Raw genomic sequence first — 24,905 nt, 5'->3', positions numbered from 1 at the left:
CATTGGACAGAGAGGCGTGGCTGCTTCTTTTTAGCGATTGAATTGCCTTCCAAAACTCCAAAATGCAATTAATTAAATAACTTTGACTTTTTATGGAAGCAGTACATGTGTTTCTACGTTGTCTGAATGTGAGCCAGTCAGTAGAGCTACCAGTGTGTCTGGCTTCAGATCAAGCTCTGTTCCTAAGCTGAATGAACTCAGCAAGGTGTGAACTATGGCTTGGCTCTATCTTTCATTCTTCATCTCTTCATAGAAGCATGTTTATCAGATGCAGACATGCAAATATACTAAAGAACTGTTCAAGGGGCAAATTCAGCTTCCGGAATGTTGTTAGTACTAAGGGAAGGAGGGGGAGAGGCAGAGGGGGGTGTAGGGGATGGAGGGGAAGCCACATTGTGGTACATTAGGTGTGTGTGTGTGTGTGTGTGTGTGTGTGTGTGTGTGTGTGTGTGTGTGTGTGTGTGTGTGCGTGCGTGCGTGCACTTGCGTTTTATTCCTCATTTTCATCTCATCTTCATGCGATTTCATACCTGTTAGTTTGAGTGACAGAGAGGGGTGGATGAGCAGAGAGTGGGAGAGTCACGCCCTGAGCTTAGAGAGACGTTTTATTTCTCTATTTGGTTAGATCAGGGTGTGATTTGGGTGGGCATTCTATGTTTTCTAATTCTTTGTTTGAGTGTGGTTCCCAATCAGAGGCAGCTGTCTATCATTGTCTCTGATTGGGAATCATACTTAGGCAGCCTTTTTTCCCACCCTAATGTCGTGGGTAAACCTAATGTTGTGGGTAAACCTAATGTTGTGGGTAACTATTTATTTTCTGTGAGTTGTAAGGTTGCGTCACGGTCGGTTTCTGTTTACCGTTTATTTTTGTGAAGGTTTCACTCCTATTAAAGATGTGGAACTACATGCACACTGCGCCTTGGCTCATCTATGACAGGGAGTTCGAAGACAGTGAACGTGACAGGGAGGGAAAGGAGGGTAAGGGTGGGGGGAGAGGAGAACAGGGAAATATAAGAGAAGAAAAAGAGAGAGTATAATATTTGGGGTATAATATATAGAGTATTTTGAATTTTTTTATTTTACTAGGCAAGTCAGTTAAGAACAAATTCTTATTTTCAATGACGGCCTAGGAACAGTGGGTTAACTGCCTTTTCAGGGGCAGAACGACAGATTTGTACCTTGTCAGCTCGGGGGTTTGAACTTGCAACCTTTCGGTTACCAGTACAACACTCTAACCACTAGGCCACCCTAACCAGTATAATATATAGAGTATATTATATAGCGTGTAATATATAGAGTATATTATATAGCGTATCATATATAGCGTGTAATATAGAGTATCATATATAGAGTATAATATATAGCGCATAATATATAGCCTATAATATATAGCGTATAATATATAGAGTATTATTTATAGTGTATTATATATTGAGTATAATATATAGAGTATTATATACAGTGTATTATATATAGAGTATAATATATAGAGTATTATATATAGTGTATTATATATAGAGTATAATATATACAGTATAATATATAGAGTATTATTTATAGTGTATTATATATTGAGTATAATATATAGAGTATTATATACAGTGTATTATATATAGAGTATAATATATAGAGTATTATATATAGTGTATTATATATAGAGTATAATATATACAGTATAATATATAGAGTATTATTTATAGTGTATTATATATTGAGTATAATATATAGAGTATTATATACAGTGTATTATATATAGAGTATAATATATAGAGTATTATATATAGTGTATTATATATAGAGTATAATATATACAGTATAATATATAGCGCATAATGTGTGTTTTGATATTGATGCTGAGTGTTCTATCCTTCTCTCTGTAATGAACCAGACCTTTAAACTAGTAGTTACCATAATGACAACAGCAGACCTCTCCTTGTTTCTCTTTTTCATCCCTTCATTCTTTGTCTCGTCCCACTTTCCCCTCGTCTGTCCTCTCCTCCTCTAGCTGGTTGTAAGGCTGTTAACTGGTGTCCCCTTCCCCTCGTCTGTCCTCTCCTCCTCTAGCTGGTTGTAAGGCTGTTAACTGGTGTGTCCCCTTCCCCTCGTCTGTCCTCTCCTCCTCTAGCTGGTTGTAAGGCTGTTAACTGGTGTCCCCTTCCCCCCGTCTGTCCTCTCCTCCTCTAGCTGGTTGTAAGGCTGTTAACTGGTGTGTCCCCTTCCCCTCGTCTGTCCTCTCCTCCTCTAGCTGGTTGTAAGGCTGTTAACTGGTGTCCCCTTCCCCTCGTCTGTCCTCTCCTCCTCTAGCTGGTTGTAAGGCTGTTAACTGGTGTCCCCTTCCCCTCGTCTGTCCTCTCCTCCTCTAGCTGGTTGTAAGGCTGTTAACTGGTGTGTCCCCTTCCCCTCATCTGTCCTCTCCTCCTCTAGCTGGTTGTAAGGCTGTTAACTGGTGTCCCCTTCCCCTCGTCTGTCCTCTCCTCCTCTAACTGGTTGTAAGGCTGTTAACTGGTGTGTCCCCTTCCCCTCGTCTGTCCTCTCCTCCTCTAGCTGGTTGTAAGGTTGTTAACTGGTGTCCCCTTCCCCTCGTCTGTCCTCTCCTCCTCTAGCTGGTTGTAAGGCTGTTAACTGGTCCCCCCTTCCCCTCGTCTGTCCTCTCCTCCTCTAGCTGGTTGTAAGGTTGTTAACTGGTGTGTCCCCTTCCCCTCGTCTGTCCTCTCCTCCTCTAGCTGGTTGTAAGGCTGTTAACTGGTCCCCCCTTCCCCTCGTCTGTCCTCTCCTCCTCTAGCTGGTTGTAAGGTTGTTAACTGGTGTGTCCCCTTCCCCTCGTCTGTCCTCTCCTCCTCTAGCTGGTTGTAAGGCTGTTAACTGGTCCCCCCTTCCCCTCGTCTGTCCTCTCCTCCTCTAGCTGGTTGTAAGCTGTTAACTGGTGTGTCCCCTTCCCCTCGTCTGTCCTCTCCTCCTCTAGCTGGTTGTAAGGCTGTTAACTGGTGTCCCCTTCCCCTCGTCTGTCCTCTCCTCCTCTAGCTGGTTGTAAGGTTGTTAACTGGTGTGTCCCCTTCCCCTCGTCTGTCCTCTCCTCCTCTAGCTGGTTGTAAGGCTGTTAACTGGTGTCCCCTTCCCCTCGTCTGTCCTCTCCTCCTCTAGCTGGTTGTAGGGCTGTTAACTGGTGTCCCCTTCCCCTCATCTGTCCTCTCCTCCTCTAGCTGGTTGTAAGGCTGTTAACTGGTGTGTCCCCTTCCCCTCGTCTGTCCTCTCCTCCTCTAACTGGTTGTAAGGCTGTTAACTGGTGTGTCCCCTTCCCCTCGTCTGTCCTCTCCTCCTCTAGCTGGTTGTAAGGCTGTTAACTGGTCCCCCCTTCCCCTCGTCTGTCCTCTCCTCCTCTAGCTGGTTGTAAGGTTGTTAACTGGTGTGTCCCCTTCCCCTCGTCTGTCCTCTCCTCCTCTAGCTGGTTGTAAGGTTGTTAACTGGTGTCCCCTTCCCCTCGTCTGTCCTCTCCTCCTCTAGCTGGTTGTAAGGCTGTTAACTGGTCCCCCCTTCCCCTCGTCTGTCCTCTCCTCCTCTAGCTGGTTGTAAGGTTGTTAACTGGTGTGTCCCCTTCCCCTCGTCTGTCCTCTCCTCCTCTAGCTGGATGTAAGGCTGTTAACTGGTGTCCCCCCTCTTCCCCTCGTCTGTCCTCTCCTCCTCTAGCTGGTTGTAAGGCTGTTAACTGGTCCCCCCTTCCCCTCGTCTGTCCTCTCCTCCTCTAGCTGGTTGTAAGGTTGTTAACTGGTGTCCCCTTCCCCTCGTCTGTCCTCTCCTCCTCTAGCTGGTTGTAAGGCTGTTAACTGGTCCCCCCTTCCCCTCGTCTGTCCTCTCCTCCTCTAGCTGGTTGTAAGGTTGTTAACTGGTGTGTCCCCTTCCCCTCGTCTGTCCTCTCCTCCTCTAGCTGGATGTAAGGCTGTTAACTGGTGTCCCCCCTCTTCCCCTCGTCTGTCCTCTCCTCCTCTAGCTGGTTGTAAGGCTGTTAACTGGTCCCCCCTTACCCTCGTCTGTCCTCTCCTCCTCTAGCTGGTTGTAAGGCTGTTAACTGGTGTTCCCTTCCCCTCGTCTGTCCTCTCCTCCTCTAGCTGGTTGTAAGGATGTTAACTGGTGTCCCCCCTCTTCCCCTCGTCTGTCCTCTCCTCCTCTAGCTGGTTGTAAGGCTGTTAACTGGTGTGTCCCCTTCCCCTCGTCTGTCCTCTCCTCCTCTAGCTGGTTGTAAGGCTGTTAACTGGTGTGTCCCCTTCCCTCGTCTGTCCTCTCCTCCTCTAGCTGGTTGTAAGGCTGTTAACTGGTGTGTCCCCTTCCCCTCGTCTGTCCTCTCCTCCTCTAGCTGGTTGTAAGGCTGTTAACTGGTGTGTCCCCTTCCCCTCGTCTGTCCTCTCCTCCTCTAGCTGGTTGTAAGGTTGTTAACTGGTGTGTCCCCTTCCCCTAATCTGTACTCTCCTCCTCTAGCTGGTTGTAAGGTTGTTACCTGGTGTGTCCCCTTCCCCTCGTCTGTCCTCTCCTCCTCTAGCTGGTTGTAAGGCTGTTAACTGGTGTGTCCCCTTCCCCTCATCTGTCCTCTCCTCCTCTAGCTGGTTGTAAGGCTGTTAACCGGTGTGTCCCCTTCCCCTCGTCTGTCCTCTCCTCCTCTAGCTGGTTGTAAGGCTGTTAACTGGTGTGTCCCCTTCCCCTCATCTGTCCTCTCCTCCTCTAGCTGGTTGTAAGGCTGTTAACTGGTGTGTCCCCTCTTCTCCTCGTCTGTACTCTCCTCCTCTAGCTGGTTGTAATGCTGTTAACTGGTGTGTCCCCTTCACCTCATCTGTCCTCTCCTCCTCTAGCTGGTTGTAAGGCTGTTAACCGGTGTGTCCCCCCTCTTCCCCTCGTCTGTCCTCTCCTCCTCTCTGGTTGTAAGGCTGTTAACTGGTGTGTCCCCTTCCCCGTCTGTCCTCTCCTCCTCTAGCTGGTTGTAAGGCTGTTAACTGGTGTCCCCTTCCCCTGTCTGTCCTCTCCTCCTCTAGCTTGTTGTAAGGCTGTTAACTGGTGTCCCCTTCCCCTCGTCTGTCCTCTCCTCCTCTAGCTGGTTGTAAGGCTGTTAACTGGTGTGTCCCCTTCCCCTCATCTGTCGTCTCCTCCTCTAGCTGGTTGTAAGGCTGTTAACTGGTGTCCCCCTTCCCCTCGTCTGTCCTCTCCTCCTCTAGCTGGTTGTAAGCTGTTAACTGTGTCCCCTTCCCCTCATCTGTCCTCTCCTCCTCTAGCTGGTTGTAAGGCTGTTAACTGGTGTCCCCTTCCCCTCGTCTGTCCTCTCCTCCTCTAGCTGGTTGTAAGGCTGTTAACTGGTGTGTCCCCTTCCCCTCGTCTGTCCTCTCCTCCTCTAGCTGGTTGTAAGGCTGTTAACTGGTGTCCCCTTCCCCTCGTCTGTCCTCTCCTCCTCTAGCTGGTTGTAGGGCTGTTAACTGGTGTCCCCTTCCCCTCATCTGTCCTCTCCTCCTCTAGCTGGTTGTAAGGCTGTTAACTGGTGTGTCCCCTTCCCTCGTCTGTCCTCTCCTCCTCTAGCTGGTTGTAAGGCTGTTAACTGTGTGTCCCCTTCCCCTCGTCTGTCCTCTCCTCCTCTAGCTGGTTGTAAGGCTGTTAACTGGTCCCCTTCCCCTCGTCTGTCCCTCCTCCTCTAGCTGGTTGTAAGGCTGTTAACTGGTGTGTCCCCTTCCCCTCGTCTGTCCTCTCCTCCTCTAGCTGGTTGTAAGGTTGTTAACTGGTGTCCCCTTCCCTCGTCTGTCCTCTCCTCCTCTAGCTGGTTGTAAGGCTGTTAACTGTCTGTCCTCTCCTCCTCTAGCTGGTTGTAAGGTTGTTAACTGGTGTGTCCCCTTCCCCTCGTCTGTCCTCTCCTCCTCTAGCTGGATGTAAGGCTGTTAACTGGTGTGTCCCCTTCCCCTCGTCTGTCCTCTCCTCCTCTAGCTGGTTGTAAGGCTGTTAACTGGTCCCCCCTTCCCCTCGTCTGTCCTCTCCTCCTCTAGCTGGTTGTAAGGCTGTTAACTGGGTGTCCCCTTCCCCTCGTCTGTCCTCTCCTCCTCTAGCTGGTTGTAAGGCTGTTAACTGGTCCCCCTTCCCCTCGTCTGTCCTCTCCTCCTCTAGCTGGTTGTAAGGTTGTTAACTGGTGTGTCCCCTTCCCTCGTCTGTCCTCTCCTCCTCTAGCTGGTTGTAAGGCTGTTAACTGTGTCCCCCTTCCCCTCGTCTGTCCTCTCCTCCTCTAGCTGGTTGTAAGGTTGTTAACTGGTGTCCCCTTCCCCTCGTCTGTCCTCTCCTCCTGTAGCTGGTTGTAAGGCTGTTAACTGGTGTCCCCTTCCCCTCGTCTGTCCTCTCCTCCTCTAGCTGGTTGTAAGGTTGTTAACTGGTGTGTCCCCTTCCCCTCGTCTGTCCTCTCCTCCTCTAGCTGGATGTAAGGCTGTTAACTGGTGTGCCCCCTTCCCTCGTCTGTCCTCTCCTCCTCTAGCTGGTTGTAAGGCTGTTAACTGGTCCCCCCTTCCCCTCGTCTGTCCTCTCCTCCTCTAGCTGGTTGTAAGGTTGTTAACTGGTGTCCCCTTCCCCTCGTCTGTCCTCTCCTCCTCTAGCTGGTTGTAAGGCTGTTAACTGGTCCCCCTTCCCTCGTCTGTCCTCTCCTCCTCTAGCTGGTTGTAAGGTTGTTAACTGGTGTGTCCCCTTCCCCTCGTCTGTCCTCTCCTCCTCTAGCTGGATGTAAGGCTGTTAACTGGTGTCCCCCCTTCCCCTCGTCTGTCCTCTCCTCCTCTAGCTGGTTGTAAGGCTGTTAACTGGTCCCCCCTTCCCCTCGTCTGTCCTCTCCTCCTCTAGCTGATTGTAAGGCTGTTAACTGGTGTTCCCTTCCCCTCGTCTGTCCTCTCCTCCTCTAGCTGGTTGTAAGGATGTTAACTGGTGTGTCCCCCTTCCCCTCGTCTGTCCTCTCCTCCTCTAGCTGGTTGTAAGGCTGTTAACTGGTGTGTCCCCTTCCCTCGTCTGTCCTCTCCTCCTCTAGCTGGTTGTAAGGCTGTTAACTGGTGTGTCCCCTTCCCCTCGTCTGTCCTCTCCTCCTCTAGCTGGTTGTAAGGCTGTTAACTGGTGTGTCCCCTTCCCCTCGTCTGTCCTCTCCTCCTCTAGCTGGTTGTAAGGCTGTTAACTGGTGTGTCCCCTTCCCCTCATCTGTCCTCTCCTCCTCTAGCTGGTTGTAAGGTTGTTAACTGGTGTGTCCCCTTCCCTCGTCTGTACTCTCCTCCTCTAGCTGGTTGTAAGGTTGTTAACTGGTGTGTCCCCTTCCCCTCATCTGTCCTCTCCTCCTCTAGCTGGTTGTAAGGCTGTTAACTGGTGTGTCCCCTTCCCCTCATCTGTCCTCTCCTCCTCTAGCTGGTTGTAAGGCTGTTAACCGGTGTGTCCCCTTCCCTCGTCTGTCCTCTCCTCCTCTAGCTGGTTGTAAGGCTGTTAACTGGTGTGTCCCCTTCCCTCATCTGTCCTCTCCTCCTCTAGCTGGTTGTAAGGCTGTTAACTGGTGTGTCCCCCTTCCCTCGTCTGTACTCTCCTCCTCTAGCTGGTTGTAATGCTGTTAACTGGTGTGTCCCCTTCCCCTCATCTGTCCTCTCCTCCTCTAGCTGGTTGTAAGGCTGTTAACCGGTGTGTCCCCCCTCTTCCACTCGTCTGTCCTCTCCTCCTCTAGCTTGTTGTAAGGCTGTTAACTGGTGTCCCCTTCCCCTCGTCTGTCCTCTCCTCCTCTAGCTGGTTGTAAGGCTGTTAACTGGTGTGTCCCCTTCCCCTCATCTGTCCTCTCCTCCTCTAGCTGGTTGTAAGGCTGTTAACTGGTGTCCCTTCCCCTCGTCTGTCCTCTCCTCCTCTAGCTGGTTGTAAGGCTGTTAACTGGTGTGTCCCCTTCCCCTCGTCTGTCCTCTCCTCCTCTAGCTGGTTGTAAGGCTGTTAACTGGTGTGTCCCCTTCCCCTCATCTGTCGTCTCCTCCTCTAGCTGGTTGTAAGGCTGTTAACTGGTGTCCCCTTCCCCTCGTCTGTCCTCTCCTCCTCTAGCTGGTTGTAAGGCTGTTAACTGGTGTGTCCCCTTCCCCTCGTCTGTCCTCTCCTCCTAGCTGGTTGTAAGGCTGTTAACTGGTGTCCCCCTTCCCCTCGTCTGTCCTCTCCTCCTCTAGCTGGTTGTAAGGCTGTTAACTGGTGTGTCCCCTTCCCCTCGTCTGTCCTCTCCTCCTCTAGCTGGTTGTAAGGCTGTTAACTGGTGTGTCCCCTTCCCCTCATCTGTCCTCTCCTCCTCTAGCTGGTTGTAAGGCTGTTAACTGGTGTCCCCTTCCCCTCGTCTGTCCTCTCCTCCTCTAGCTGGTTGTAAGGCTGTTAACTGGTGTGTCCCCTTCCCCTCGTCTGTCCTCTCCTCCTCTAGCTGGTTGTAAGGCTGTTAACTGTGTGTCCCCTTCCCCTCGTCTGTCCTCTCCTCCTCTAGCTGGTTGTAAGGCTGTTAACTGGTGTCCCCCTTCCCCTCGTCTGTCCTCTCCTCCTCTAGCTGGTTGTAAGGCTGTTAACTGGTGTGTCCCCTTCCCCTCGTCTGTCCTCTCCTCCTCTAGCTGGTTGTAAGGCTGTTAACTGGTGTCCCCTTCCCCTCGTCTGTCCTCTCCTCCTCTAGCTGGTTGTAAGGCTGTTAACTGGTGTGTCCCCTTCCCCTCGTCTGTCCTCTCCTCCTCTAGCTGGTTGTAAGGCTGTTAACTGGTGTGTCCCCTTCCCCTCGTCTGTCCTCTCCTCCTCTAGCTGGTTGTAAGGCTGTTAACTGGTGTGTCCCCTTCCCCTCGTCTGTCCTCTCCTCCTCTAGCTGGTTGTAAGGCTGTTAACTGTGTCCCCTTCCCCTCGTCTGTCCTCTCCTCCTCTAGCTGGTTGTAAGGCTGTTAACTGGTGTCCCCTTCCCCTCGTCTGTCCTCTCCTCCTCTAGCTGGTTGTAAGGCTGTTAACTGGTCCCCCTTCCCCTCGTCTGTCCCTCCTCCTCTAGCTGGTTGTAAGGTTGTTAACTGGTGTGTCCCCTTCCCTCGTCTGTCCTCTCCTCCTCTAGCTGGTTGTAAGGCTGTTAACTGGTGTCCCCCCTTCCCCTCGTCTGTCCTCTCCTCCTCTAGCTGGTTGTAAGGCTGTTAACTGGTGTCCCCTTCCCTCGTCTGTCCTCTCCTCCTCTAGCTGGTTGTAAGGCTGTTAACTGGTGTGTCCCCTTCCCCTCGTCTGTCCTCTCCTCCTCTAGCTGGTTGTAAGGCTGTTAACTGGTCCCCCCTTCCCCTCGTCTGTCCTCTCCTCCTCTAGCTGGTTGTAAGGCTGTTAACTGGTGTGTCCCCTTCCCCTCGTCTGTCCTCTCCTCCTCTAGCTGGTTGTAAGGCTGTTAACTGGTGTGTCCCCTTCCCCTCGTCTGTCCTCTCCTCCTCTAGCTGGTTGTAAGGCTGTTAACTGGTGTCCCCTTCCCCTCGTCTGTCCTCTCCTCCTCTAGCTGGTTGTAAGGCTGTTAACTGGTGTGTCCCCTTCCCCTCGTCTGTCCTCTCCTCCTCTAGCTGGTTGTAAGGTTGTTAACTGGTGTGTCCCCTTCCCCTCGTCTGTCCTCTCCTCCTCTAGCTGGTTGTAAGGCTGTTAACTGGTGTGTCCCCTTCCCCTCATCTGTCCTCTCCTCCTCTAGCTGGTTGTAAGGCTGTTAACTGGTGTGTCCCCTTCCCCTCGTCTGTCCTCTCCTCCTCTAGCTGGTTGTAAGGCTGTTAACTGGTGTGTCCCCTTCCCCTCATCTGTCCTCTCCTCCTCTAGCTGGTTGTAAGGCTGTTAACTGGTGTGTCCCCCTTCCCCTCGTCTGTACTCTCCTCCTCTAGCTGGTTGTAAGGCTGTTAACTGGTGTGTCCCCTTCCCCTCATCTGTCCTCTCCTCCTCTAGCTGGTTGTAAGGCTGTTAACTGGTGTGTCCCCCCTTCCCTCGTCTGTCCTCTCCTCCTCTAGCTGGTTGTAAGGCTGTTAACTGGTGTCCCCTTCCCCTCGTCTGTCCCTCTCCTCCTCTAGCTGGTTGTAAGGCTGTTAACTGGTGTGTCCCCTTCCCCTCATCTGTCCTCTCCTCCTCTAGCTGGTTGTAAGGCTGTTAACTGGTCCCCCCTTCCCCTCGTCTGTCCTCTCCTCCTCTAGCTGGTTGTAAGCTGTTAACTGGTGTGTCCCCTTCCCCTCGTCTGTCCTCTCCTCCTCTAGCTGGTTGTAAGGCTGTTAACTGGTGTGTCCCCTTCCCTCATCTGTCCTCTCCTCCTCTAGCTGGTTGTAAGGCTGTTAACTGGTGTGTCCCCTTCCCTCGTCTGTCCTCTCCTCCTCTAGCTGGTTGTAAGGTTGTTAACTGGTGTGTCCCCTTCCCCTCATCTGTCCTCTCCTCCTCTAGCTGGTTGTAAGGTTGTTAACTGGTGTGTCCCCTTCCCTCGTCTGTCCTCTCCTCCTCTAGCTGGTTGTAAGGCTGTTAACTGGTGTGTCCCCTTCCCCTCGTCTGTCCTCTCCTCCTCTAGCTGGTTGTAAGGCTGTTAACTGGTGTGTCCCCTTCCCCTCGTCTGTCCTCTCCTCCTCTAGCTGGTTGTAAGGCTGTTAACTGGTGTGTCCCCTTCCCTCGTCTGTCCTCTCCTCCTCTAGCTGGTTGTAAGGCTGTTAACTGGTGTGTCCCCTTCCCCTCGTCTGTCCTCTCCTCCTCTAGCTGGTTGTAAGGCTGTTAACTGGTGTCCCCCCTCTTCCCCTCGTCTGTCCTCTCCTCCTCTAGCTGGTTGTAAGGCTGTTAACTGGTGTGTCCCCTTCCCCTCGTCTGTCCTCTCCTCCTCTAGCTGGTTGTAAGGCTGTTAACTGGTGTGTCCCCTTCCCCTCGTCTGTCCTCTCCTCCTCTAGCTGGTTGTAAGGCTGTTAACTGGTGTGTCCCCTTCCCCTCGTCTGTCCTCTCCTCCTCTAGCTGGTTGTAAGGCTGTTAACTGGTGTGTCCCCTTCCCCTCGTCTGTCCTCTCCTCCTCTAGCTGGTTGTAAGGTTGTTAACTGGTGTGTCCCCTTCCCCTCGTCTGTACTCTCCTCCTCTAGCTGGTTGTAAGGTTGTTAACTGGTGTGTCCCCTTCCCCTCGTCTGTCCTCTCCTCCTCTAGCTGGTTGTAAGGCTGTTAACTGGTGTGTCCCCTTCCCCTCATCTGTCCTCTCCTCCTCTAGCTGGTTGTAAGGCTGTTAACCGGTGTGTCCCCTTCCCCTCGTCTGTCCTCTCCTCCTCTAGCTGGTTGTAAGGCTGTTAACTGGTGTGTCCCCTTCCCCTCATCTGTCCTCTCCTCCTCTAGCTGGTTGTAAGGCTGTTAACTGGTGTGTCCCCTCTTCTCCTCGTCTGTACTCTCCTCCTCTAGCTGGTTGTAATGCTGTTAACTGGTGTGTCCCCTTCCCCTCATCTGTCCTCTCCTCCTCTAGCTGGTTGTAAGGCTGTTAACCGGTGTGTCCCCCCTCTTCCCCTCGTCTGTCCTCTCCTCCTCTAGCTTGTTGTAAGGCTGTTAACTGGTGTCCCCTTCCCCTCGTCTGTCCTCTCCTCCTCTAGCTGGTTGTAAGGCTGTTAACTGGTGTGTCCCCTTCCCCTCATCTGTCCTCTCCTCCTCTAGCTGGTTGTAAGGCTGTTAACTGGTGTGTCCCCTTCCCCTCGTCTGTCCTCTCCTCCTCTAGCTGGTTGTAAGGCTGTTAACTGGTGTGTCCCCTTCCCTCGTCTGTCCTCTCCTCCTCTAGCTGGTTGTAAGGCTGTTAACTGGTGTGTCCCCTTCCCCTCGTCTGTCCTCTCCTCCTCTAGCTGGTTGTAAGGCTGTTAACTGGTGTGTCCCCTTCCCCTCGTCTGTCCTCTCCTCCTCTAGCTGGTTGTAAGGCTGTTAACTGGTGTGTCCCCTTCCCCTCGTCTGTCCTCTCCTCCTCTAGCTGGTTGTAAGGCTGTTAACTGGTGTCCCCTTCCCCTCGTCTGTCCTCTCCTCCTCTAGCTGGTTGTAAGGCTGTTAACTGGTGTGTCCCCTTCCCCTCATCTGTCCTCTCCTCCTCTAGCTGGTTGTAAGGCTGTTAACCGGTGTGTCCCCTTCCCCTCGTCTGTCCTCTCCTCCTCTAGCTGGTTGTAAGGCTGTTAACTGGTGTGTCCCCTTCCCTCGTCTGTCCTCTCCTCCTCTAGCTGGTTGTAAGGCTGTTAACTGGTGTGTCCCCTTCCCTCGTCTGTCCTCCTCCTCTAGCTGGTTGTAAGGCTGTTAACTGGTGTGTCCCCTTCCCCTCTCCTCCTCTCCTCTAGCTGGTTGTAAGGCTGTTAACTGGTGTGTCCCCTTCCCCTCTCCTCTCCTCTAGCTGGTTGTAAGGCTGTTAACTGGTGTGTCCCCTTCCCCTCGTCTGTCCTCTCCTCCTCTAGCTGGTTGTAAGGCTGTTAACTGGTGTGTCCCCTTCCCTCATCTGTCCTCTCCTCCTCTAGCTGGTTGTAAGGCTGTTAACTGGTGTGTCCCCTTCCCCTCGTCTGTCCTCTCCTCCTCTAGCTGGTTGTAAGGCTGTTAACTGGTGTCCCCTTCCCTCATCTGTCCTCTCCTCCTCTAGCTGGTTGTAAGGCTGTTAACTGGTGTGTCCCCTTCCCCCTGTCTTCCTCCTCTAGCTCTGTAACTAACTCCCTCCATCTGTCCCTCTCCTCTAGCTGGTTGTAAGGCTGTTAACTGGTGTCCCCCCTTCCCTCATCTGTCCTCTCCTCCTCTAGCTGGTTGTAAGGCTGTTAACTGGTGTCCCCTTCCCTCGTCTGTCCTCTCCTCCTCTAGCTGGTTGTAAGGCTGTTAACTGGTGTCCCCTTCCCCTCGTCTGTCCTCTCCTCCTCTAGCTGGTTGTAAGGCTGTTAACTGGGTGTGTCCCCTTCCCCTCGTCTGTCCTCTCCTCCTCTAGCTGGTTGTAAGGCTGTTAACTGGTGTGTCCCCTTCCCTCGTCTGTCCTCTCCTCCTCTAGCTGGTTGTAAGGTTGTTAACTGGTGTCCCCTTCCCCTCGTCTGTCCTCTCCTCCTGTAGCTGGTTGTAAGGCTGTTAACTGGTGTCCCCTTCCCCTCGTCTGTCCTCTCCTCCTCTAGCTGGTTGTAAGGTTGTTAACTGGTGTGTCCCCTTCCCCTCATCTGTCCTCTCCTCCTCTAGCTGGTTGTAAGGCTGTTAACTGGTGTGTCCCCTTCCCCTCGTCTGTCCTCTCCTCCTCTAGCTGGTTGTAAGGCTGTTAACTGGTGTGTCCCCTTCCCCTCGTCTGTCCTCTCCTCCTCTAGCTGGTTGTAAGGTTGTTAACTGGTGTGTCCCCTTCCCCTCGTCTGTCCTCTCCTCCTCTAGCTGGATGTAAGGCTGTTAACTGGTGTGTCCCCTTCCCCTCGTCTGTCCTCTCCTCCTCTAGCTGGTTGTAAGGCTGTTAACTGGTGTCCCCTTCCCCTCGTCTGTCCTCTCCTCCTCTAGCTGGTTGTAAGGCTGTTAACTGGTGTGTCCCCTTCCCCTCGTCTGTCCTCTCCTCCTCTAGCTGGTTGTAAGGCTGTTAACTGGTGTCCCCCCTTCCCCTAAGGTCCCCCCTTCCCCTCGTCTGTCCTCTCCTCCTCTAGCTGGTTGTAAGGCTGTTAACTGGTGTGTCCCCTTCCCCTCGTCTGTCCTCTCCTCCTCTAGCTGGTTGTAAGGCTGTTAACTGGTGTGTCCCCTTCCCCTCGTCTGTCCTCTCCTCCTCTAGCTGGTTGTAAGGCTGTTAACTGGTGTGTCCCCTTCCCTCGTCTGTCCTCTCCTCCTCTAGCTGGTTGTAAGGCTGTTAACTGGTGTGTCCCCTTCCCCTCGTCTGTCCTCTCCTCCTCTAGCTGGTTGTAAGGTTGTTAACTGGTGTGTCCCCTTCCCCTCGTCTGTACTCTCCTCCTCTAGCTGGTTGTAAGGTTGTTAACTGGTGTGTCCCCTTCCCCTCGTCTGTCCTCTCCTCCTCTAGCTGGTTGTAAGGCTGTTAACTGGTGTGTCCCCTTCCCCTCATCTGTCCTCTCCTCCTCTAGCTGGTTGTAAGGCTGTTAACCGGTGTGTCCCCTTCCCCTCGTCTGTCCTCTCCTCCTCTAGCTGGTTGTAAGGCTGTTAACTGGTGTGTCCCCTTCCCCTCATCTGTCCTCTCCTCCTCTAGCTGGTTGTAAGGCTGTTAACTGGTGTGTCCCCTCTTCTCCTCGTCTGTACTCTCCTCCTCTAGCTGGTTGTAATGCTGTTAACTGGTGTGTCCCCTTCCCCTCATCTGTCCTCTCCTCCTCTAGCTGGTTGTAAGGCTGTTAACCGGTGTGTCCCCTTCCCCTCGTCTGTCCTCTCCTCCTCTAGCTGGTTGTAAGGCTGTTAACTGGTGTGTCCCCTTCCCCTCGTCTGTCCTCTCCTCCTCTAGCTGGTTGTAAGGCTGTTAACTGGTGTGTCCCCTTCCCCTCATCTGTCCTCTCCTCCTCTAGCTGGTTGTAAGGCTGTTAACTGGTGTCCCCTTCCCCTCGTCTGTCCTCTCCTCCTCTAGCTGGTTGTAAGGCTCTTAACTGGTGTGTCCCCTTCCCCTCGTCTGTCCTCTCCTCCTCTAGCTGGTTGTAAGGCTGTTAACTGGTGTCCCCTTCCCTCATCTGTCCTCTCCTCCTCTAGCTGGTTGTAAGGCTGTTAACTGGTGTGTCCCTCTTCCCCTCGTCTGTACTCTCCTCCTCTAGCTGGTTGTAAGGCTGTTAACTGGTGTGTCCCCTTCCCCTCATCTGTCCTCTCCTCCTCTAGCTGGTTGTAAGGCTGTTAACTGGTGTGTCCCCTTCCCCTCGTCTGTCCTCTCCTCCTCTAGCTGGTTGTAAGGCTGTTAACTGGTGTCCCCTTCCCCTCGTCTGTCCTCTCCTCCTCTAGCTGGTTGTAAGGCTGTTAACTGGTGTCCCCTTCCCCTCGTCTGTCCTCTCCTCCTCTAGCTGGTTGTAAGGCTGTTAACTGGTCCCCCTTCCCTCGTCTGTCCTCTCCTCCTCTAGCTGGTTGTAAGGCTGTTAACTGGTGTGTCCCCTTCCCCTCATCTGTCCTCTCCTCCTCTAGCTGGTTGTAAGGCTGTTAACTGGTGTCCCCTCTTCCCCTCGTCTGTCCTCTCCTCCTCTAGCTGGTTGTAAGGCTGTTAACTGGTGTGTCCCCTTCCCTCGTCTGTCCTCTCCTCCTCTAGCTGGTTGTAAGGCTGTTAACTGGTGTGTCCCCTTCCCCTCGTCTGTCCTCTCCTCCTCTAGCTGGTTGTAAGGCTGTTAACTGGTGTCCCCCTTCCCCTCGTCTGTCCTCTCCTCCTCTAGCTGGTTGTAAGGCTGTTAACTGGTGTGTCCCCTTCCCTCATCTGTCCTCTCCTCCTCTAGCTGGTTGTAAGGCTGTTAACTGGTGTGTCCCCTTCCCCTCGTCTGTCCTCTCCTCCTCTAGCTGGTTGTAAGGCTGTTAACTGGTGTGTCCCCTTCCCCCTCATCTGTCCTCTCCTCCTCTAGCTGGTTGTAAGGCTGTTAACTGGTGTCCCCTTCCCCTCGTCTGTCCTCTCCTCCTCTAGCTGGTTGTAAGGCTGTTAACTGGTGTGTCCCCTTCCCCTCGTCTGTCCTCTCCTCCTCTAGCTGGTTGTAAGGCTGTTAACTGGTGTGTCCCCTTCCCCTCATCTGTCCTCTCCTCCTCTAGCTGGTTGTAAGGCTGTTAACTGGTGTGTCCCCTTCCCTCGTCTGTCCTCTCCTCCTCTAGCTGGTTGTAAGGCTGTTAACTGGTGTGTCCCCTTCCCCTCATCTGTCCTCTCCTCCTCTAGCTGGTTGTAAGGCTGTTAACTGGTGTGTCCCCTTCCCTCGTCTGTCCTCTCCTCCTCTAGCTGGTTGTAAGGTTGTTAACTGGTGTGTCCCCTTCCCTCATCTGTCCTCTCCTCCTCTAGCTGGTTGTAAGGCTGTTAACTGGTGTGTCCCCTTCCCCTCGTCTGTCCTCTCCTCCTCTAGCTGGTTGTAAGGCTGTTAACTGGTGTGTCCCCTTCCCCTCGTCTGTCCTCTCCTCCTCTAGCTGGTTGTAAGGCTGTTAACTGGTGTGTCCCCTTCCCCTCATCTGTCCTCTCCTCCTCTAGCTGGTTGTAAGGCTGTTAACTGGTGTGTCCCCTTCCCTCGTCTGTCCTCTCCTCCTCTAGCTGGTTGTAAGGCTGTTAACTGGTGTGTCCCCTTCCCCTCGTCTGTCCTCTCCTCCTCTAGCTGGTTGTAAGGCTGTTAACTGGTGTGTCCCCTTCCCCTCATCTGTCCTCTCCTCCTCTAGCTGGTTGTAAGGCTGTTAACTGTGTGTCCCCTTCTCCTCGTCTGTACTCTCCTCCTCTAGCTGGTTGTAAGGCTGTTAACTGGTGTGTCCCCTTCCCTCATCTGTCCTCTCCTCCTCTAGCTGGTTGTAAGGCTGTTAACTGGTGTCCCCCCTTCCCTCGTCTGTCCTCTCCTCCTCTAGCTGGTTGTAAGGCTGTTAACTGGTGTCCCCTTCCCTCGTCTGTCCCTCCTCCTCTAGCTGGTTGTAAGGCTGTTAACTGGTGTCCCCTTCCCCTCGTCTGTCCTCTCCTCCTCTAGCTGGTTGTAAGGCTGTTAACTGGTGTGTCCCCTTCCCCTCGTCTGTCCTCTCCTCCTCTAGCTGGTTGTAAGGCTGTTAACTGGTGTGTCCCCTTCCCCTCGTCTGTCCTCTCCTCCTCTAGCTGGTTGTAAGGCTGTTAACTGGTGTGTCCCCTTCCCTCGTCTGTCCTCTCCTCCTCTAGCTGGTTGTAAGGCTGTTAACTGGTGTGTCCCCTTCCCCTCATCTGTCCTCTCCTCCTCTAGCTGGTTGTAAGGCTGTTAACTGGTGTGTCCCTCTTCCCTCGTCTGTCCTCTCCTCCTCTAGCTGGTTGTAAGGCTGTTAACTGGTGTGTCCCCTTCCCCTCATCTGTCCTCTCCTCCTCTAGCTGGTTGTAAGGCTGTTAACTGGTGTGTCCCCTTCCCCTCGTCTGTACTCTCCTCCTCTAGCTGGTTGTAAGGCTGTTAACTGGTGTCCCCTTCCCCTCGTCTGTCCTCTCCTCCTCTAGCTGGTTGTAAGGCTGTTAACTGGTGTGTCCCCTTCCCCTCATCTGTCCTCTCCTCCTCTAGCTGGTTGTAAGGCTGTTAACCGGTGTGTCCCCTTCCCTCGTCTGTCCTCTCCTCCTCTAGCTGGTTGTAAGGCTGTTAACTGGTGTGTCCCCTTCCCCTCATCTGTCCTCTCCTCCTCTAGCTGGTTGTAAGGCTGTTAACTGGTGTGTCCCTCTTCTCCTCGTCTGTAACTGGTGTGTCCCCTTCCCCTCTCTCCTCCTCTAGCTGGTTGTAAGGCTGTTAACTGGTGTGTCCCCTCCCCTCATCTGTCCTCTCCTCCTCTAGCTGGTTGTAAGGCTGTTAACTGGTGTCCCCTTCCCCTCGTCTGTCCTCTCCTCCTCTAGCTGGTTGTAAGGCTGTTAACTGGTGTGTCCCCTTCCCTCATCTGTCCTCTCCTCCTCTAGCTGGTTGTAAGGCTGTTAACTGTCCCCTTCCCCTCGTCTGTCCTCTCCTCCTCTAGCTGGTTGTAAGGCTGTTAACTGGTGTGTCCCCTTCCCCTCATCTGTCCTCTCCTCCTCTAGCTGGTTGTAAGGCTGTTAACTGGTCCCCCCTTCCCCTCGTCTGTCCTCTCCTCCTCTAGCTGGTTGTAAGGTTGTTAACTGGTGTGTCCCCTTCCCCTCGTCTGTCCTCTCCTCCTCTAGCTGGTTGTAAGGCTGTTAACTGGTGTCCCCTTCCCCTCGTCTGTCCTCTCCTCCTCTAGCTGGTTGTAAGGCTGTTAACTGGTGTGTCCCCTTCCCCTCGTCTGTCCTCTCCTCCTCTAGCTGGTTGTAAGGCTGTTAACTGGTGTGTCCCCTTCCCTCGTCTGTCCTCTCCTCCTCTAGCTGGTTGTAAGGCTGTTAACTGGTGTGTCCCCTTCCCCTCGTCTGTCTCTCCTCCTCTAGCTGGTTGTAAGGCTGTTAACTGGTGTGTCCCCTTCCCCTCGTCTGTCCTCTCCTCCTCTAGCTGGTTGTAAGGCTGTTAACTGGTGTGTCCCCTTCCCCTCGTCTGTCCTCTCCTCCTCTAGCTGGTTGTAAGGCTGTTAACTGGTGTGTCCCCTTCCCTCGTCTGTCCTCTCCTCCTCTAGCTGGTTGTAAGGCTGTTAACTGGTGTGTCCCCTTCCCCTCGTCTGTCCTCTCCTCCTCTAGCTGGTTGTAAGGCTGTTAACTGGTGTGTCCCCTTCCCCCTGTCTGTCCTCTCCTCCTCTAGCTGGTTGTAAGGCTGTTAACTGGTGTGTCCCCTTCCCCTCGTCTGTACTCTCCTCCTCTAGCTGGTTGTAAGGCTGTTAACTGGTGTGTCCCCTTCCCTCGTCTGTCCTCTCCTCCTCTAGCTGGTTGTAAGGCTGTTAACTGGTGTGTCCCCTTCCCCTCATCTGTCCTCTCCTCCTCTAGCTGGTTGTAAGGCTGTTAACTGGTGTGTCCCCTTCCCCTCGTCTGTCCTCTCCTCCTCTAGCTGGTTGTAAGGCTGTTAACTGGTGTGTCCCCTTCCCCTCATCTGTCCTCTCCTCCTCTAGCTGGTTGTAAGGCTGTTAACTGGTGTGTCCCCCTTCCCCTCGTCTGTCCTCTCCTCCTCTAGCTGGTTGTAAGGCTGTTAACTGGTGTGTCCCCTTCCCTCGTCTGTCCTCTCCTCCTCTAGCTGGTTGTAAGGCTGTTAACTGGTGTGTCCCCTTCCCCTCGTCTGTCCTCTCCTCCTCTAGCTGGTTGTAAGGCTGTTAACTGGTGTGTCCCCTTCCCCTCGTCTGTCCTCTCCTCCTCTAGCTGGTTGTAAGGCTGTTAACTGGTGTGTCCCCTTCCCCTCGTCTGTCCTCTCCTCCTCTAGCTGGTTGTAAGGCTGTTAACTGGTGTGTCCCCTTCCCCTCATCTGTCCTCTCCTCCTCTAGCTGGTTGTAAGGCTGTTAACTGGTGTGTCCCCTTCCCTCGTCTGTCCTCTCCTCCTCTAGCTGGTTGTAAGGCTGTTAACTGGTGTGTCCCCTTCCCCTCGTCTGTCCTCTCCTCCTCTAGCTGGTTGTAAGGCTGTTAACTGGTGTGTCCCCTTCCCCTCGTCTGTCCTCTCCTCCTCTAGCTGGTTGTAAGGCTGTTAACTGGTGTGTCCCCTTCCCCTCATCTGTCCTCTCCTCCTCTAGCTGGTTGTAAGGCTGTTAACTGGTGTGTCCCCCCTTCCCTCGTCTGTCCTCTCCTCCTCTAGCTGGTTGTAAGGCTGTTAACTGGTGTGTCCCCTTCCCTCATCTGTCCTCTCCTCCTCTAGCTGGTTGTAAGGCTGTTAACTGGTGTGTCCCCTTCCCTCGTCTGTCCTCTCCTCCTCTAGCTGGTTGTAAGGCTGTTAACTGGTGTGTCCCCTTCCCCTCGTCTGTCCTCTCCTCCTCTAGCTGGTTGTAAGGCTGTTAACTGGTGTGTCCCCTTCCCCTCGTCTGTCCTCTCCTCCTCTAGCTGGTTGTAAGGCTGTTAACTGGTGTGTCCCCTTCCCCTCGTCTGTCCTCTCCTCCTCTAGCTGGTTGTAAGGCTGTTAACTGGTGTGTCCCCTTCCCCTCATCTGTCCTCTCCTCCTCTAGCTGGTTGTAAGGCTGTTAACTGGTGTGTCCCCTTCCCCTCGTCTGTCCTCTCCTCCTCTAGCTGGTTGTAAGGCTGTTAACTGGTGTGTCCCCTTCCCCTCATCTGTCCTCTCCTCCTCTAGCTGGTTGTAAGGCTGTTAACTGGTGTGTCCCCTCTTCCCTCGTCTGTCCTCTCCTCCTCTAGCTGGTTGTAAGGCTGTTAACTGGTGTGTCCCCTTCCCCTCATCTGTCCTCTCCTCCTCTAGCTGGTTGTAAGGCTGTTAACTGGTGTGTCCCCCTTCCCCTCGTCTGTCCTCTCCTCCTCTAGCTGGTTGTAAGGCTGTTAACTGGTGTCCCCTTCCCTCATCTGTCCTCTCCTCCTCTAGCTGGTTGTAAGGCTGTTAACTGGTGTGTCCCCTTCCCTCATCTGTCCTCTCCTCCTCTAGCTGGTTGTAAGGCTGTTAACTGGTGTGTCCCCTTCTCCCTCGTCTGTCTCTCTCCTCCTCTAGCTGGTTGTAAGGCTGTTAACTGGTGTCCCCTTCCCCTCATCTGTCCTCTCCTCCTCTAGCTGGTTGTAAGGCTGTTAACTGGTGTCCCCTTCCCCTCGTCTGTCCTCTCCTCCTCTAGCTGGTTGTAAGGCTGTTAACTGGTGTGTCCCCTTCCCTCGTCTGTCCTCTCCTCCTCTAGCTGGTTGTAAGGCTGTTAACTGGTGTGTCCCCTTCCCCTCATCTGTCCTCTCCTCCTCTAGCTGGTTGTAAGGCTGTTAACTGGTGTGTCCCCTTCCCCTCGTCTGTCCTCTCCTCCTCTAGCTGGTTGTAAGGCTGTTAACTGGTGTGTCCCCTTCCCCTCATCTGTCCTCTCCTCCTCTAGCTGGTTGTAAGGCTGTTAACTGGTGTGTCCCCTTCCCTCGTCTGTCCTCTCCTCCTCTAGCTGGTTGTAAGGTTGTTAACTGGTGTGTCCCCTTCCCCTCGTCTGTCCTCTCCTCCTCTAGCTGGTTGTAAGGTTGTTAACTGGTGTGTCCCCTTCCCCTCGTCTGTCCTCTCCTCCTCTAGCTGGTTGTAAGGTTGTTAACTGGTGTGTCCCCTTCCCCTCGTCTGTCCTCTCCTCCTCTAGCTGGTTGTAAGGCTGTTAACTGGTGTGTCCCCTTCCCTCGTCTGTCCTCTCCTCCTCTAGCTGGTTGTAAGGCTGTTAACTGGTGTGTCCCCTTCCCCTCGTCTGTCCTCTCCTCCTCTAGCTGGTTGTAAGGCTGTTAACTGGTGTGTCCCCTTCCCCTCGTCTGTCCTCTCCTCCTCTAGCTGGTTGTAAGGCTGTTAACTGGTGTGTCCCCTTCCCCTCGTCTGTCCTCTCCTCCTCTAGCTGGTTGTAAGGTTGTTAACTGGTGTGTCCCCTTCCCTCGTCTGTCCTCTCCTCCTCTAGCTGGTTGTAAGGCTGTTAACTGGTGTGTCCCCTTCCCCTCATCTGTCCTCTCCTCCTCTAGCTGGTTGTAAGGCTGTTAACTGGTGTGTCCCCTTCCCCTCATCTGTCCTCTCCTCCTCTAGCTGGTTGTAAGGCTGTTAACTGGTGTGTCCCCTTCCCTCGTCTGTCCTCTCCTCCTCTAGCTGGTTGTAAGGCTGTTAACTGTGTCCCCTTCCCCTCATCTGTCCTCTCCTCCTCTAGCTGGTTGTAAGGCTGTTAACTGGTGTGTCCCCTTCCCCTCGTCTGTCCTCTCCTCCTCTAGCTGGTTGTAAGGCTGTTAACTGGTGTGTCCCCTTCCCCTCATCTGTCCTCTCCTCCTCTAGCTGGTTGTAAGGTTGTTAACTGGTGTCCCCTTCCCCTCGTCTGTCCTCTCCTCCTCTAGCTGGTTGTAAGGTTGTTAACTGGTGTCCCCTTCCCCTCGTCTGTCCTCTCCTCCTCTAGCTGGTTGTAAGGCTGTTAACTGGTGTCCCCCCTCTTCCCCTCGTCTGTCCTCTCCTCCTCTAGCTGGTTGTAAGGCTGTTAACTGGTGTCCCCTTCCCCTCAGGCTGTTCTGTCCTCTCCTCCTCTAGCTGGTTGTAAGGTTGTTAACTGGTGTCCCCTTCCCCTCGTCTGTCCTCTCCTCCTCTAGCTGGTTGTAAGGCTGTTAACTGGTGTCCCCCCTCTTCCCCTCGTCTGTCCTCTCCTCCTCTAGCTGGTTGTAAGGCTGTTAACTGGTGTGTCCCCTTCCCCTCATCTGTCCTCTCCTCCTCTAGCTGGTTGTAAGGCTGTTAACTGGTGTCCCCTTCTCCTCGTCTGTACTCTCCTCCTCTAGCTGGTTGTAAGGCTGTTAACTGGTGTGTCCCCTTCCCCTCATCTGTCCTCTCCTCCTCTAGCTGGTTGTAAGGTTGTTAACTGGTGTCCCCTTCCCCTCGTCTGTCCTCTCCTCCTCTAGCTGGTTGTAAGGTTGTTAACTGGTGTGTCCCCTTCCCCTCGTCTGTCCTCTCCTCCTCTAGCTGGTTGTAAGGTTGTTAACTGGTGTCCCCTTCCCCTCGTCTGTCCTCTCCTCCTCTAGCTGGTTGTAAGGTTGTTAACTGGTGTGTCCCCTTCCCCTCGTCTGTCCTCTCCTCCTCTAGCTGGTTGTAAGGTTGTTAACTGGTGTCCCCTTCCCCTCGTCTGTCCTCTCCTCCTCTAGCTGGTTGTAAGGCTGTTAACTGGTGTGTCCCCTTCCCCTCGTCTGTCCTCTCCTCCTCTAGCTGGTTGTAAGGCTGTTAACTGGTGTCCCCCCTCTTCCCCTCGTCTGTCCTCTCCTCCTCTAGCTGGTTGTAAGGCTGTTAACTGGTGTGTCCCCTTCCCCTCGTCTGTCCTCTCCTCCTCGAACTGGTTGTAAGGCTGTTAACTGGTGTGTCCCCTTCCCCTCGTCTGTCCTCTCCTCCTCTAGCTGGTTGTAAGGCTGTTAACTGGTGTCCCCCCTCTTCCCCTCGTCTGTCCTCTCCTCCTCTAGCTGGTTGTAAGGCTGTTAACTGGTGTGTCCCCTTCCCCTCGTCTGTCCTCTCCTCCTCTAACTGGTTGTAAAGGCTGTTAACTGGTGTCCCCTTCCCCTCGTCTGTCCTCTCCTCCTCTAGCTGGTTGTAAGGCTGTTAACTGGTGTGTCCCCTTCCCCTCATCTGTCGTCTCCTCCTCTAGCTGGTTGTAAGGCTGTTAACTGGTGTCCCCTTCCCCTCGTCTGTCCTCTCCTCCTCTAGCTGGTTGTAAGGATGTTAACTGGTGTGTCCCCTTCCCCTCGTCTGTCCTCTCCTCCTCTAACTGGTTGTAAGGATGTTAACTGGTGTGTCCCCTTCCCCTCGTCTGTCCTCTCCTCCTCTAGCTGGTTGTAAGGCTGTTAACTGGTGTGTCCCCTTCCCCTCGTCTGTCCTCTCCTCCTCTAACTGGTTGTAAGGCTCTTAACTGGTGTGTCCCCTTCCCCTCGTCTGTCCTCTCCTCCTCTAGCTGGTTGTAAGGCTGTTAACTGGTGTGTCCCCTTCCCCTCATCTGTCCTCTCCTCCTCTAGCTGGTTGTAAGGCTGTTAACTGGTGTCCCCTTCTCCTCGTCTGTACTCTCCTCCTCTAGCTGGTTGTAAGGCTGTTAACTGGTGTGTCCCCTTCCCCTCATCTGTCCTCTCCTCCTCTAGCTGGTTGTAAGGTTGTTAACTGGTGTCCCCTTCCCCTCGTCTGTCCTCTCCTCCTCTAGCTGGTTGTAAGGTTGTTAACTGGTGTGTCCCCTTCCCCTCGTCTGTCCTCTCCTCCTCTAGCTGGTTGTAAGGTTGTTAACTGGTGTCCCCTTCCCCTCGTCTGTCCTCTCCTCCTCTAGCTGGTTGTAAGGCTGTTAACTGGTGTCCCCCCTCTTCCCCTCGTCTGTCCTCTCCTCCTCTAGCTGGTTGTAAGGCTGTTAACTGGTGTGTCCCCTTCCCCTCATCTGTCCTCTCCTCCTCTAGCTGGTTGTAAGGCTGTTAACTGGTGTCCCCTTCCCCTCGTCTGTCCTCTCCTCCTCTAGCTGGTTGTAAGGTTGTTAACTGGTGTCCCCTTCCCCTCGTCTGTCCTCTCCTCCTCTAGCTGGTTGTAAGGCTGTTAACTGGTGTCCCCCTCTTCCCCTCGTCTGTCCTCTCCTCCTCTAGCTGGTTGTAAGGCTGTTAACTGGTGTGTCCCCTTCCCCTCATCTGTCCTCTCCTCCTCTAGCTGGTTGTAAGGCTGTTAACTGGTGTCCCCTTCTCCTCGTCTGTACTCTCCTCCTCTAGCTGGTTGTAAGGCTGTTAACTGGTGTGTCCCCTTCCCCTCATCTGTCCTCTCCTCCTCTAGCTGGTTGTAAGGTTGTTAACTGGTGTCCCCTTCCCCTCGTCTGTCCTCTCCTCCTCTAGCTGGTTGTAAGGTTGTTAACTGGTGTGTCCCCTTCCCCTCGTCTGTCCTCTCCTCCTCTAGCTGGTTGTAAGGTTGTTAACTGGTGTCCCCTTCCCCTCGTCTGTCCTCTCCTCCTCTAGCTGGTTGTAAGGCTGTTAACTGGTGTGTCCCCTTCCCCTCGTCTGTCCTCTCCTCCTCTAGCTGGTTGTAAGGCTGTTAACTGGTGTCCCCCCTCTTCCCCTCGTCTGTCCTCTCCTCCTCTAGCTGGTTGTAAGGCTGTTAACTGGTGTGTCCCCTTCCCCTCGTCTGTCCTCTCCTCCTCTAACTGGTTGTAAAGGCTGTTAACTGGTGTGTCCCCTTCCCCTCGTCTGTCCTCTCCTCCTCTAGCTGGTTGTAAGGCTGTTAACTGGTGTGTCCCCTTCCCCTCGTCTGTCCTCTCCTCCTCTAGCTGGTTGTAAGGCTGTTAACTGGTGTGTCCCCTTCCCCTCGTCTGTCCTCTCCTCCTCTAGCTGGTTGTAAGGCTGTTAACTGGCGTCCCCTTCCCCTCGTCTGTCCTCTCCTCCTCTAGCTGGTTGTAAGGTTGTTAACTGGTGTCCCCTTCCCCTCGTCTGTCCTCTCCTCCTCTAGCTGGTTGTAAGGCTGTTAACTGGTGTCGCCTTCCCCTCGTCTGTCCTCTCCTCCTCTAGCTGGTTGTAAGGCTGTTAACTGGTGTCCCCTTCCCCTCGTCTGTCCTCTCCTCCTCTAGCTGGTTGTAAGGCTGTTAACTGGTGTGTCCCCTCTTCCCCTCGTCTGTCCTCTCCTCCTCTAGCTGGTTGTAAGGCTGTTAAATGGTGTGTCCCCTTCCCCTCGTCTGTCCTCTCTTCCTCTAGCTGGTTGTAAGGTTGTTAACTGGTGTCCCCTTCCCCTCGTCTGTCCTCTCCTCCTCTAGCTGGTTGTAAGGCTGTTAACTGGTGTGTCCCCTTCCCCTCGTCTGTCCTCTCCTCCGCTAGCTGGTTGTAAGGCTGTTAACTGGTGTGT

Source organism: Oncorhynchus nerka, linkage group LG11 (assembly GCF_034236695.1).
Source record: "Oncorhynchus nerka isolate Pitt River linkage group LG11, Oner_Uvic_2.0, whole genome shotgun sequence".
In the NCBI taxonomy this organism is placed as follows: domain Eukaryota; kingdom Metazoa; phylum Chordata; class Actinopteri; order Salmoniformes; family Salmonidae; genus Oncorhynchus; species Oncorhynchus nerka.
The sequence above is the reverse complement of the archived record's forward strand: the minus strand, read 5'-3'. Positions refer to the sequence as shown.